Source organism: Marmota flaviventris, chromosome 14 (assembly GCF_047511675.1).
Source record: "Marmota flaviventris isolate mMarFla1 chromosome 14, mMarFla1.hap1, whole genome shotgun sequence".
Taxonomy (NCBI): domain Eukaryota; kingdom Metazoa; phylum Chordata; class Mammalia; order Rodentia; family Sciuridae; genus Marmota; species Marmota flaviventris.
The window spans coordinates 23,286,869-23,296,553 of record NC_092511.1 but is presented as its reverse complement, the minus strand read 5'-3'; positions in this window follow the sequence as shown (position 1 = coordinate 23,296,553).

Below are 9,685 nucleotides of genomic sequence, written 5' to 3'. Positions count from 1 at the left end.
CTGGAGTTCCACTATCCCCTTCAAGGGCATGTCCCCAGTGATCTGAAGACCTCTTGTCTCCAATGGCACCAACTGTGGGATCAAGCCTTTACCACATGGACCTCTGGGAGACATTCTAATTCCAAACTATAGCATTTGGTGATGTTTCCTTCCTCAGTAAGGGGGAAAGGGGATTATCTGTTGGAATCAAAGGTGGGAGCAGAGCAGGTGGAGCAAGGGGAGGCCGAGTGGGAGCAGAAGGGTATGGGGCTTGGGCATAGGGAAGGAAGGTGGCAGGTGCTGTGCAGGCCAGGAATCTGCAGGGTGTGTGACAGGAGGAACTTGGGAGTGTGGCTGGAAAAAGACTGGATGCTGGGTCCTGGCTGTGGGTCCTGGGTCCTGGCTGGGGAGGAAGGGGAGACTTGAAGACAGTCCTGTGGGAAGAATACAGGATGTGGATAGGGAGGTGGAGATTTAAAGGAAAGATCCCATTCTCAGTAAACTGGCAGACTAGGTGCTTAGGAATGCAGAAGTCACCTGGGATAGGGGCAGGAGCAGGGGTAAAGAGTGGTACCAGGTGGTGGTGTCCAGGTCTTTCTTATATGTTGGTCCACAGTCCTCTACCCTTGAAGATGAGTCAAGTCAATCCTTAGCTGAAGGCAAAGCTCCTCCCCTTACTCTGGGGTCAGATCCAGTGTATAGTAAGAGGGCCTATAAGGCTTAAATGTTCTCAGCCCCAGCTTTGGGGGTTCTTACTGCTGGTGTGGCTCTCACTTGGACTCTCTACCTGTCTGACTCAGGTAGGCCCCTCCCTCTGTGGGCATGAGCTTGGCATCCTACCAGTAATGGTCACTGGGACAATGCTCTTGAGTTGATCTCCTAGTCTCAGACCCACCTTCAGGAAGCATGCTATCTTCTACCTTCTACTGTGTGCCCCCAGGCCAGTGAAACTTCCAATCTTGGTACCCATTTCTGTCCACTCTAGCCACTGGGCAAGTGCCACCTTCCCCATAAGGCTGAAAGGACCAGGGCAGGCTGGTCTGGTCTGTCCCCCATCTACAGCTCAGAGGTTCAAGGCACATTGGTGGGTGAATGCATGCAGGCCTGATGACGTGCCTATTTATTTTGGTGTCTGTGTGTGTAAATAGGATATAGGGTATATATTTTTGGAATTCTGAGGAACAGGTGGTAGAACTATGCCTGGAAAAAGTTACCCTCATCGTTGCTTTTACTTTCTCTCCTGCTTGGGACGCGGCAAAACTAGCAATGTGCTAGTCCCTGTGTCACCCCACAGGACATGGAGCATTAAGCCGTAGGGCTGCCCTGTGGAGGCAGCTCTATGGAAGAAACGAGGATGACCCCGTTGCATCTTTTCTCCTGGCTCAGCAGTTCTGGAAGAGGCCTCGGGGACTGGTCCTGTGTGTCCAGTGCCATGCTGGGAGGTTTGGGGTATGCCTGCTCTGCAAAACCTGTAGTGGGGCCTCTGGCTCCCTTTTGTCACTGTTGGAAGACCTTCCTGCTTCCTTCCAGACAACTCATCCCAGCTGGGTCATAAATAAAAGAACAATATAGCCACATATTTATAGTCTCTGTGAATCACTGGTGACTAATTTTTCCCATTTTGTCACCCCAAATAGTTTTCTCTTTAGCCTCCTGGTGAGGGCACAGCACCAACCAATCACTTAGATGAAAATGTGCATTTTTATTTAAAAAAATTCCTTTCCTAGCACGGGACAGAAGGTTCATAATTACAAGTATTTAACCAAATAATGACCAGCTTTCTTTCTTTAAAAGTGACATTTTTATCATCTGTGTCCAGCTCAGCACAGCAAAGTCAGAGAACTTTTCTCACTGAGTCTCTGGACTAGTAGGACTTTCCAAGGTTCTGTGGTCTGTCCTTTTACACCCAGAGAAGATTTAAAAATGAAAAAAGAAAAGAAAAGAAAAGAAAAAAACTTCCCAGAGTGAAAGGTATCGCTCATATTTTTCCACTGTGTTTGTTGGCCAGATCTCCTTAGCAAAGAAATGGTCTTCCAGTATTTTGGTTTCATATTATTATGTTCCATTTAGTAAACCCAACTTACCAAAAGTAGGCTGGGGCATCCAGTTTCCAATGCCCCAGTGCCTGTGACATGTTCTTGTTTAATACTAATTGCTCCCTGTAAAATTTGGCCTCTTGAATTTTGCTTTTCCATGATCAGCATTCTTCATGACTCCTAACCAAAGGCCCCATCACTCATGCATAACTCAGATAATTTATTGCATTACCTCTGAGGAATTTATTTCCATGGTGTTTCTAGAAAACCCAATAAACTCCTAAATAAAACCACAGAGGGAAGGAGGGAAGGAGGAGCAGGAGAAGGATCTGGAGAGGAGATTGTGGGTGGGTGGGTAAGAAAAGCAAATGTCTGAGGATGTTGTTTATCCAAAAAACAAAATTTTTGGCAGCTAGCATTTCTAAATTACTGAGAAATGAATGGACAAAGCTGTTTGGTAGAGGAGTGAGCCCAGGAGGACTGCATGTGTGTAAGGAGGTAACAAAGTGTGCTGAGAAGGTACAGCCAGCTAAGAGGTGGGGCCCAGACAGGGGGAGTCGGGGAAGAGAGTGGCTGGAAGAAGAGATGGGAGGCCAGGACAGGATGGTTCTGGAAAGCTTTGCCTTGGTCTCCCTGACCTGGCTGAAGTGCAATCATAGCTCAAAGCTGATGTCCTACACCTTTCCCCTAATGACATCTGCTGGGACTGGCTGCCTTTCTGGACTCTCATTGCAATGAGAGTGTTTGTGAAATAATTTCAGCTGGCAGTTGCAGTGATTTCAGACACACCATGTCATTTGCCCTGGAGAGCTCAATAACCTGCTGCTTTGAGTTTGAGTCCATTTCTTGCTCCCAGAAGCAAATGATCTTTCACCTCTGGATCGCCACCCAGGACATGTTTTGACCATGGAACCAGGCAGGCTTCAAGGAGCCAGGTTTTGCTGCCTGCCAATTGAGATTTCCCAGTGCTGATTTTACACATTCCTATTAGTTTTTAACGAGTATTTATTTTAGTTATAAAATAGCAACTGCAGGGCCATAAACCTAGAGATCATGTGATTGAAAGTGCATGCTTTAATTTTTTAAGGATCTCTGTGTAGAGATAGGTTCCTAGCCTGTTGTGAACTCCTATCCTTGGTCAACTACTCCACAAGGCAGGAATTGAGCACTTACTGTATGCAAAGCCCCATTCTAGATACCACAGAAGGCATGAAAAAGGCTCAACCCTCCTCTCCTGAGGCAGGAAGGAGTGAGAAAATAAGTACTAAGCACTGGCTCCATCAAACCTGCTGCCCTCCCTCGCCCACCTGTTGCTGCTACCTTCTTACTTCTCAAGCCTCATCTTGTCCCACCCCTTTGCCCTCTGTTCCAACTAACAGGAGCTTCTCTGTTCACTGTCATTCACAGCTGCAGTTTCATGACTTAAAATTCCAGTCTTTCCCTAAAAGTCTTCTTTCCTAGAAAGTCTCCCCCGATTAACCCTAAATATGACCCTAATATCCCACTCCCATAAGTGTACCTGGTCTCCAATTTGCTTTCAGGGTCATGACATCTGTCCCACCCCATTGCCGTTTCTTGCTTCATTGTTTGCAACTCTTGCGGGCTCTGTACAGGTGGCAATGGGCTATCTCATCCACACTGCACCCCTGTGCCTAGCACAGTGCTTGGTTCTGAATGAAGGGACCAAGTAAATGGTCTTACAGGAGGGAAGACACGCTGTCCCTTCAAGGTGGATGGAGAGAGGTTCTGTAGCAGTCAGCTTCATGGCTTGGCCTGCTGTAGGGACCCTCTGTTTATCTTACTTCTCTTTCAGGTGACAACATGCTTCTCCCTCTTCATACCCTGCAAGTGGGAGTCCCAGAGAGGTCTTCTCTAGGTCTGGATTGGTCAGGGCTGTGGGGATCTCATCATCCTCCAGTCAGCCACTGGCTCAAACAACTAGTGATCAGTCCTCCATGAAGATTTTCACAGAGTGTGGGTGGGTCAAAACTAATGACCATAGGGACTCCAGAACTGTCTTCCCAAAATTCAGACAGGCCCTCATCAAAATTCAGCCAGCAGCTACTATTTACTTTTCAACCTGGTAGGGCCAGATGCATAACTCTTGTTTTGTTTTCTCCCAACAAATAGGGAATCACCATTTGGAAGGCAGGAAAGGGTGGTTACGCCCGCAGAGAGGTTGGTCTGGTTGATTCTCTTTTCTCTGTCATAGTGATTTGGCATCATCTTAGCCACCTTTGGAATTTATAAACATTGTATATACATGCACTTGTGAATGTTAATTGTGGCATTAGTTTCATAGGTCTGGACAGTAGGGCTAGGTGACACCAGGTCAGGGATTGAGGTCTTTGAAATGAAGCTAGAAGTAGGGACAGCTAGGAATCCAAAGTCTGAGTCTAGTAGAGGGGCCAGAAGTAGAGTCTGTGGTCAAAATCACTGACCAAAGAGTGGGAGTCAGGTGGAGCAGGATCAGGGTGAAAGCAGGTTGGGATCCAGTGAGTGGCCCTGGGTGGCTGCCTGGTGTGCTGAGTATTGGCTGGTGAGCCGGGAGAGTATGGTTCATTGGTGGATCAGGCTGGTTTCAGTGGCTACTGGTGAGGTATATAAAAACAAGGCAAGGTTCATGCTTTCAAAAAACTTAAAACTTCATAGGTGGAAGAGGTGATTAAGTTATCCTATAAGTGGGTTGCCCCATATGGGTTGCCATTCTGATTCAGGTGGCTTTGTAGAGGTGGCAGAGGAGACCGGTGGTGGAGATTAAATACAAACCATCTGGATGGAGTGGAGCGGGCATCAACAAAAGCCTGGCCTCCCGTTGGCTGGGTGTCTGGCTGGGGGAAAACTAAGGTGACTACATCTCCAATGTTCAAGACCCTGTGCTAAAGCTGATTTCTAGGCAAGCTTTTATTAAAATAGAGTTCCTCATTAGCATCTTCACCACTGCACAGTGAGGAATGGATGAATAATCTCACTTTAAAGATAAGGAATCTGAGGCTCAGAGAAGAGAAGGAAGTTCACCCTAAGACCCGTAAAGTTAAAATTAGGGGATAAGAGATTGAGAGGCACCATAAGGAGGAAGACCCTGAAGCTCAGAGAAAGGCTCCATAGTTCGAACTTACTTTGGAGGCTTTTCTTTTTTTCTTTTTAATTTTTTTTTTTAATATTTATTTTTCAGTTCTTGGCGGACACAACATCTTTGTTTGTATGTGGTGCTGAGGATCGAACCCAGGCCGTATGCATGCCAGGCGAGCGCGCTACCACTTGAGCCACATCCCCAGCCTCCTTGGAGGCTTTTCTTTATTTGATTTTTTTAAAAGTAGGACACCAGCGACTCTGTATCATGATCTAGGCATTGCAGACCCTATTCAGCTTGGCCCTTTGGGCAACATTTCCCTGGAACTTTGACACATGGAGTGTTAACAGATGTGTAATTTTCCTCAGGCAAAGGAAGGGTCATAGTCTTAAAGGAGCCAGAAAACAAAGACAGGCTTTTAAAGTCCAAGGTCTCCATGCAGGTAAGAGACAGGAATGAGTGAAAGATGTCATATGTGATATGTAAAATCTTTTTCTTTTCCTTATAGTCCTCCTCATTCCCTGTCCCACTCAAACCAATACCTTCTAAGCTGGAGAAGGGAAAGAAAGTTTAGAGAGTTAGGTATATTTGGGGACTCTTGGGGGTGTGTAGAGAAAGCAGACCACTCTTATAAGGATGGGACTCAGGTCAGAAGGCTGACTTGCATTTTATTTCTCTATAGGGAGATGGTGAGCCTCAGAGGGTCCTCCTGGTCACCATGGTGTGGCAGCTACAGAGTAGAAAAGGCAGGGTGGCATGTCTAGACAAAAGACACATGACCTTCATCCTCCCCTTCCCCATGATAGAACATGCAGGTTACTCAGGGCTCCTCCAGGGGGAAAGTGAACCCAGAGAGTGACAAGAGGAAGCAGCAGGTCTGCAAAGTGGCTTTCAGTAGGACAAAGGGCATGGAGCTGACAGGACACCAAAGCATCCAGCATCGGTCCAAGGGTTGGACAAGGGTGGTGTCTACACTAACTTGGAAAGGGGACATGTTTTGGGACTAGACAGGGGCACATTACATCTTAAAAGAAGACTGAAGCAGATTGGGCAATAATAGAGCTTTTCTCTTCATGGAGGCTGCACCTCCTGCCTCAGCCCCAGGGAAGCAGTGGGACTAACAATCTTGAATTCAATACAGTTGAATATGGAAATGGCTGAGTAAATGACTTCAGTGACAGCTTTTACCTGGAAGTAGCAATTTGCTGCACTTGCTGGGATGAGGGCTTAAGACAGAAAATAAACTCAATTACAGAAAAGAAAGAAAACCACATCATACAACCAGAGTCTTCTGACTAGGAGAATCACAGCCTGGTATTTATTTCTTGCCTTCTCCATGCTTTTCCCAGCGTGCGTCTCAACCCATCCACTTAAACATGCTGAACTGTGCTCCTGTTTACAGAACTGTGGGCCTTGTATCAAAACCAGGAGCCTAAAAATAATAAAGACAGAAGGGACCTTGGAGATCATTTGATCCAATCCCATCATTTCACTAATGAAGAAGCAGGCCTGGGATGGATGTGACTTGCTCAGGACCCCAACACAATTGAGAGGCAGAGCCCAGAAAACTTGGCCCTGGAATGTTCCCATCACAATTCCCCATAACACATTTCCCTGGTCCCTCCTGCTCACCCGGGCAGCATGGCCTTTCCTCCCAGCCCTGGTCTTGTACACAGCCACAGCTCATCACTAGCCCTCTCCAAGTTCAGGGACAAGTTCAGGCCTCCAGTAGGATTCCAACTGCCCAGTCTCTCAGCTTGTCTGTGATCTGGATCAGATGGTGTCAAGGACAAGGAACAGAGGAGCTGGGGCTAAGGGGAGCTGCCTAGCAGGGAGACTTATGGGCAACCCTCCTACAAAATGACCTCTTGGCCCTGGAATAAAGCACTTCTCCATCACGCCATGGATCATGGCTTGTGGGGGACGACATGACACATGCCAAAGAGTCTTTCCAAGCCACGATTGCGGTGGAGCCATGGCAGCAAGTCTGCCTGCTGGGGCCAGAGAGCTCCCTCCAGGCTGTGCTGAAAGGAAGGAAAGTCATAGACCTCATTGAGTTAGGAGCACTGGCTGCCAGGAGACCACCCCAAACATGGAGACACAGGGGAACAAGAGGCAGAGGTCAACTCTAAATCAATGAGTAGACTTACAAGGAGGGCACACACCAGTGTTAGAGTTTACTCTGCCAGCTTTGGGCCAGCAGCTTTGGCTCGCAGTTCCCATCTAATCCTCACAATCTTGTGGACAGATAATCATTCTTTTCTTTCTTTCTTTTTTAAATATTTATTTTTTAGTTGTAGTTGGACACAATGCCATTATTTTATTTATTTATCTTTATGTGGTGCTGAGGATCGAACCCAGGGCCTTGCACGTGCTAGGCATGCGCTCTACTGCTGAGTCACAACCTCAGCCCTCATTATTTTCTTTTTAAGAGATGAGAAAGAATGAGGCGGAGAAAGGCTTGACCAAGATCACACAGTTTTAAGAGAAGATCTGGGATGAGAACACTGGTGTGTTTCACTCTTGCTAGACATCATGGCCTCTCAAGGTGGCTCTATGTTTTTCTTTAGCTCTAAGATAGCACTTGGCCATGCCTCAAAGGTGCCCTGGATCCCCTGGATCTGTCTCTCAGGAGTCTCTTCCTAGGATTCTTTCCTATAAGAATTGGGGTTGTACACAGTAGGTTATAAACAGCTCAGATCACTCCCCTTGCAGATTAGGGAGAAGATACTCAGGTGCTTAGCTTCACCTCTGTCTGGCCATGTCTCCTGACTAGCCACCTCTTTCCCAATACTGTTCTTTGGGCAGTAATTGAAACTGGTCCTCAAGATCTGCTGTTGTCTTAATCCATTTTCTGCTGCTCTAACATAATACCTGAACCTGGATAATTTGTATAGAAGAAACCTATTTCTTCTAGTTCTAGAGGCAGGGAAATCTAAGACCCAGATACTAGTATCTGGTGAGAGCATTCTCTCTGCAACACAGCATGACAGATAACATCTCATCACAGAAAGCATGTAGCTCTCCTCCTCATCTGCTAAAGCTCCTATGGTCATCATGAGGGCCCCAGCTTAATGACCTCATCTAACCCTCATTACCTCCCAAAGGCCCTACATCCATATATAATCAACATAAGAACTTGGGGATTAAGTTTCCAACATGTGACTTTTGGGGCACATTCAAACTATAGCATCTGCATTCCCTTAGGGATGGTTTAACATCTGCACTGGGAACAACATTCAGTGAAGGAGGATCACCTACGAGCAGAGCCTGATGTAACTGAAAGAGACCTGCAATAAAGTTGATCTTACATGGTGGCTAGTGGTCGGCGCAGTCAGCACGGAGCCATATAGAAATTAGAACTCTATGGTGAACGGTCCCTGAAAGTGACTGTAGTATTACTTTAAAACAAGTCAGTCAAATTATTTTTTTCTATTCTCACTTGGTGGGTTCTTGAGTTGTAATCTATGGTCAGAGCTGAAGTTTTCCTTGGCATCATGAATAGTTTTTATCCTCACTCTGTTCCTAATCCTCATATCCACTGATTCTCACATATATAAAAAAGATAGAGGTTGGTGCTTTTGCTAAACTAATGATGGGGACACTTACCAACCCTGCTGCGGTCCAGAAATGGTGTTCCTATGCTTCTCCAAAAATTTGCTGATGATTCTAGTTTCGTCTGTATCTCTCTCTTTCTCATAAGCTTCTCTCTCTCTCTCTGTCTCACTCACACACACACACACACACACACACACACACACACACACACCGGATCCCCTCTTGACATCCCAGTTTCAAGAACATGGACCATGAAGCTGCAGATGGTCTGTTGACAGGGTCAGAACTGGGAAGATCCCCTCTGTCTCCCACCTCGGCCCTCAGCTGGGTCTGTTCCTTTTCCTTGAAGGGTTAAGGTCCTGCAGTAACTAAGGGGGGCCCAGAGTGGCCAGCACTGTCCAGCACTGGCCCTGACTCAGAGCAGTGTGTGGGCCCCTGCTACATCCTGTTGTGAGGAGTCTGCTCTAATCCCCAGGCAGGGAAGGAAGTCAGGAAAGGGAAACAGCATGGGGTTTAGAGAAAAGACTGGCCCTTGATCCTTCCTGTGTGACGGTTTTCCTGGGCCGCTGTCAGTTCCCTAGGAGCAGTGTGTGCTGTTGAGGAGCCATCTTGGTCAGTGCCAGAGATCAAAGGAAAGGTAATTTAGGCAGCACTAAAAATAGGTCCTGGAGTTATTTTAGAGCTGTTTTGCTAGCATTGGAGGAGCAAATCTTGGATTTTGCTCAACTTCCTGTCAATCTCATGAGCTTCTTCCTCCCTCCTGCTTACTCCCTAGTCTAGTGGTGTTCAAAGGCTTCTGACTGTGACTGCAGTTGTTTTACATTCAGACTTTGTACACGTAGAGGTGCACACACACAAGACTGAAAAGAACCTTGAAACCTTTGGTTAGGGCTCACTTAGTGAAACCAATGACCCAACACTAGCATTTCACACCGACAGTTTGAAAGCATTAGCCTTCCTTTTTCCTTGGCCTTGATGAATGCTCGAACTACCCAGTTATATGCCCTGGTAAAAGCCACCTAGATATTATAGAGCACCC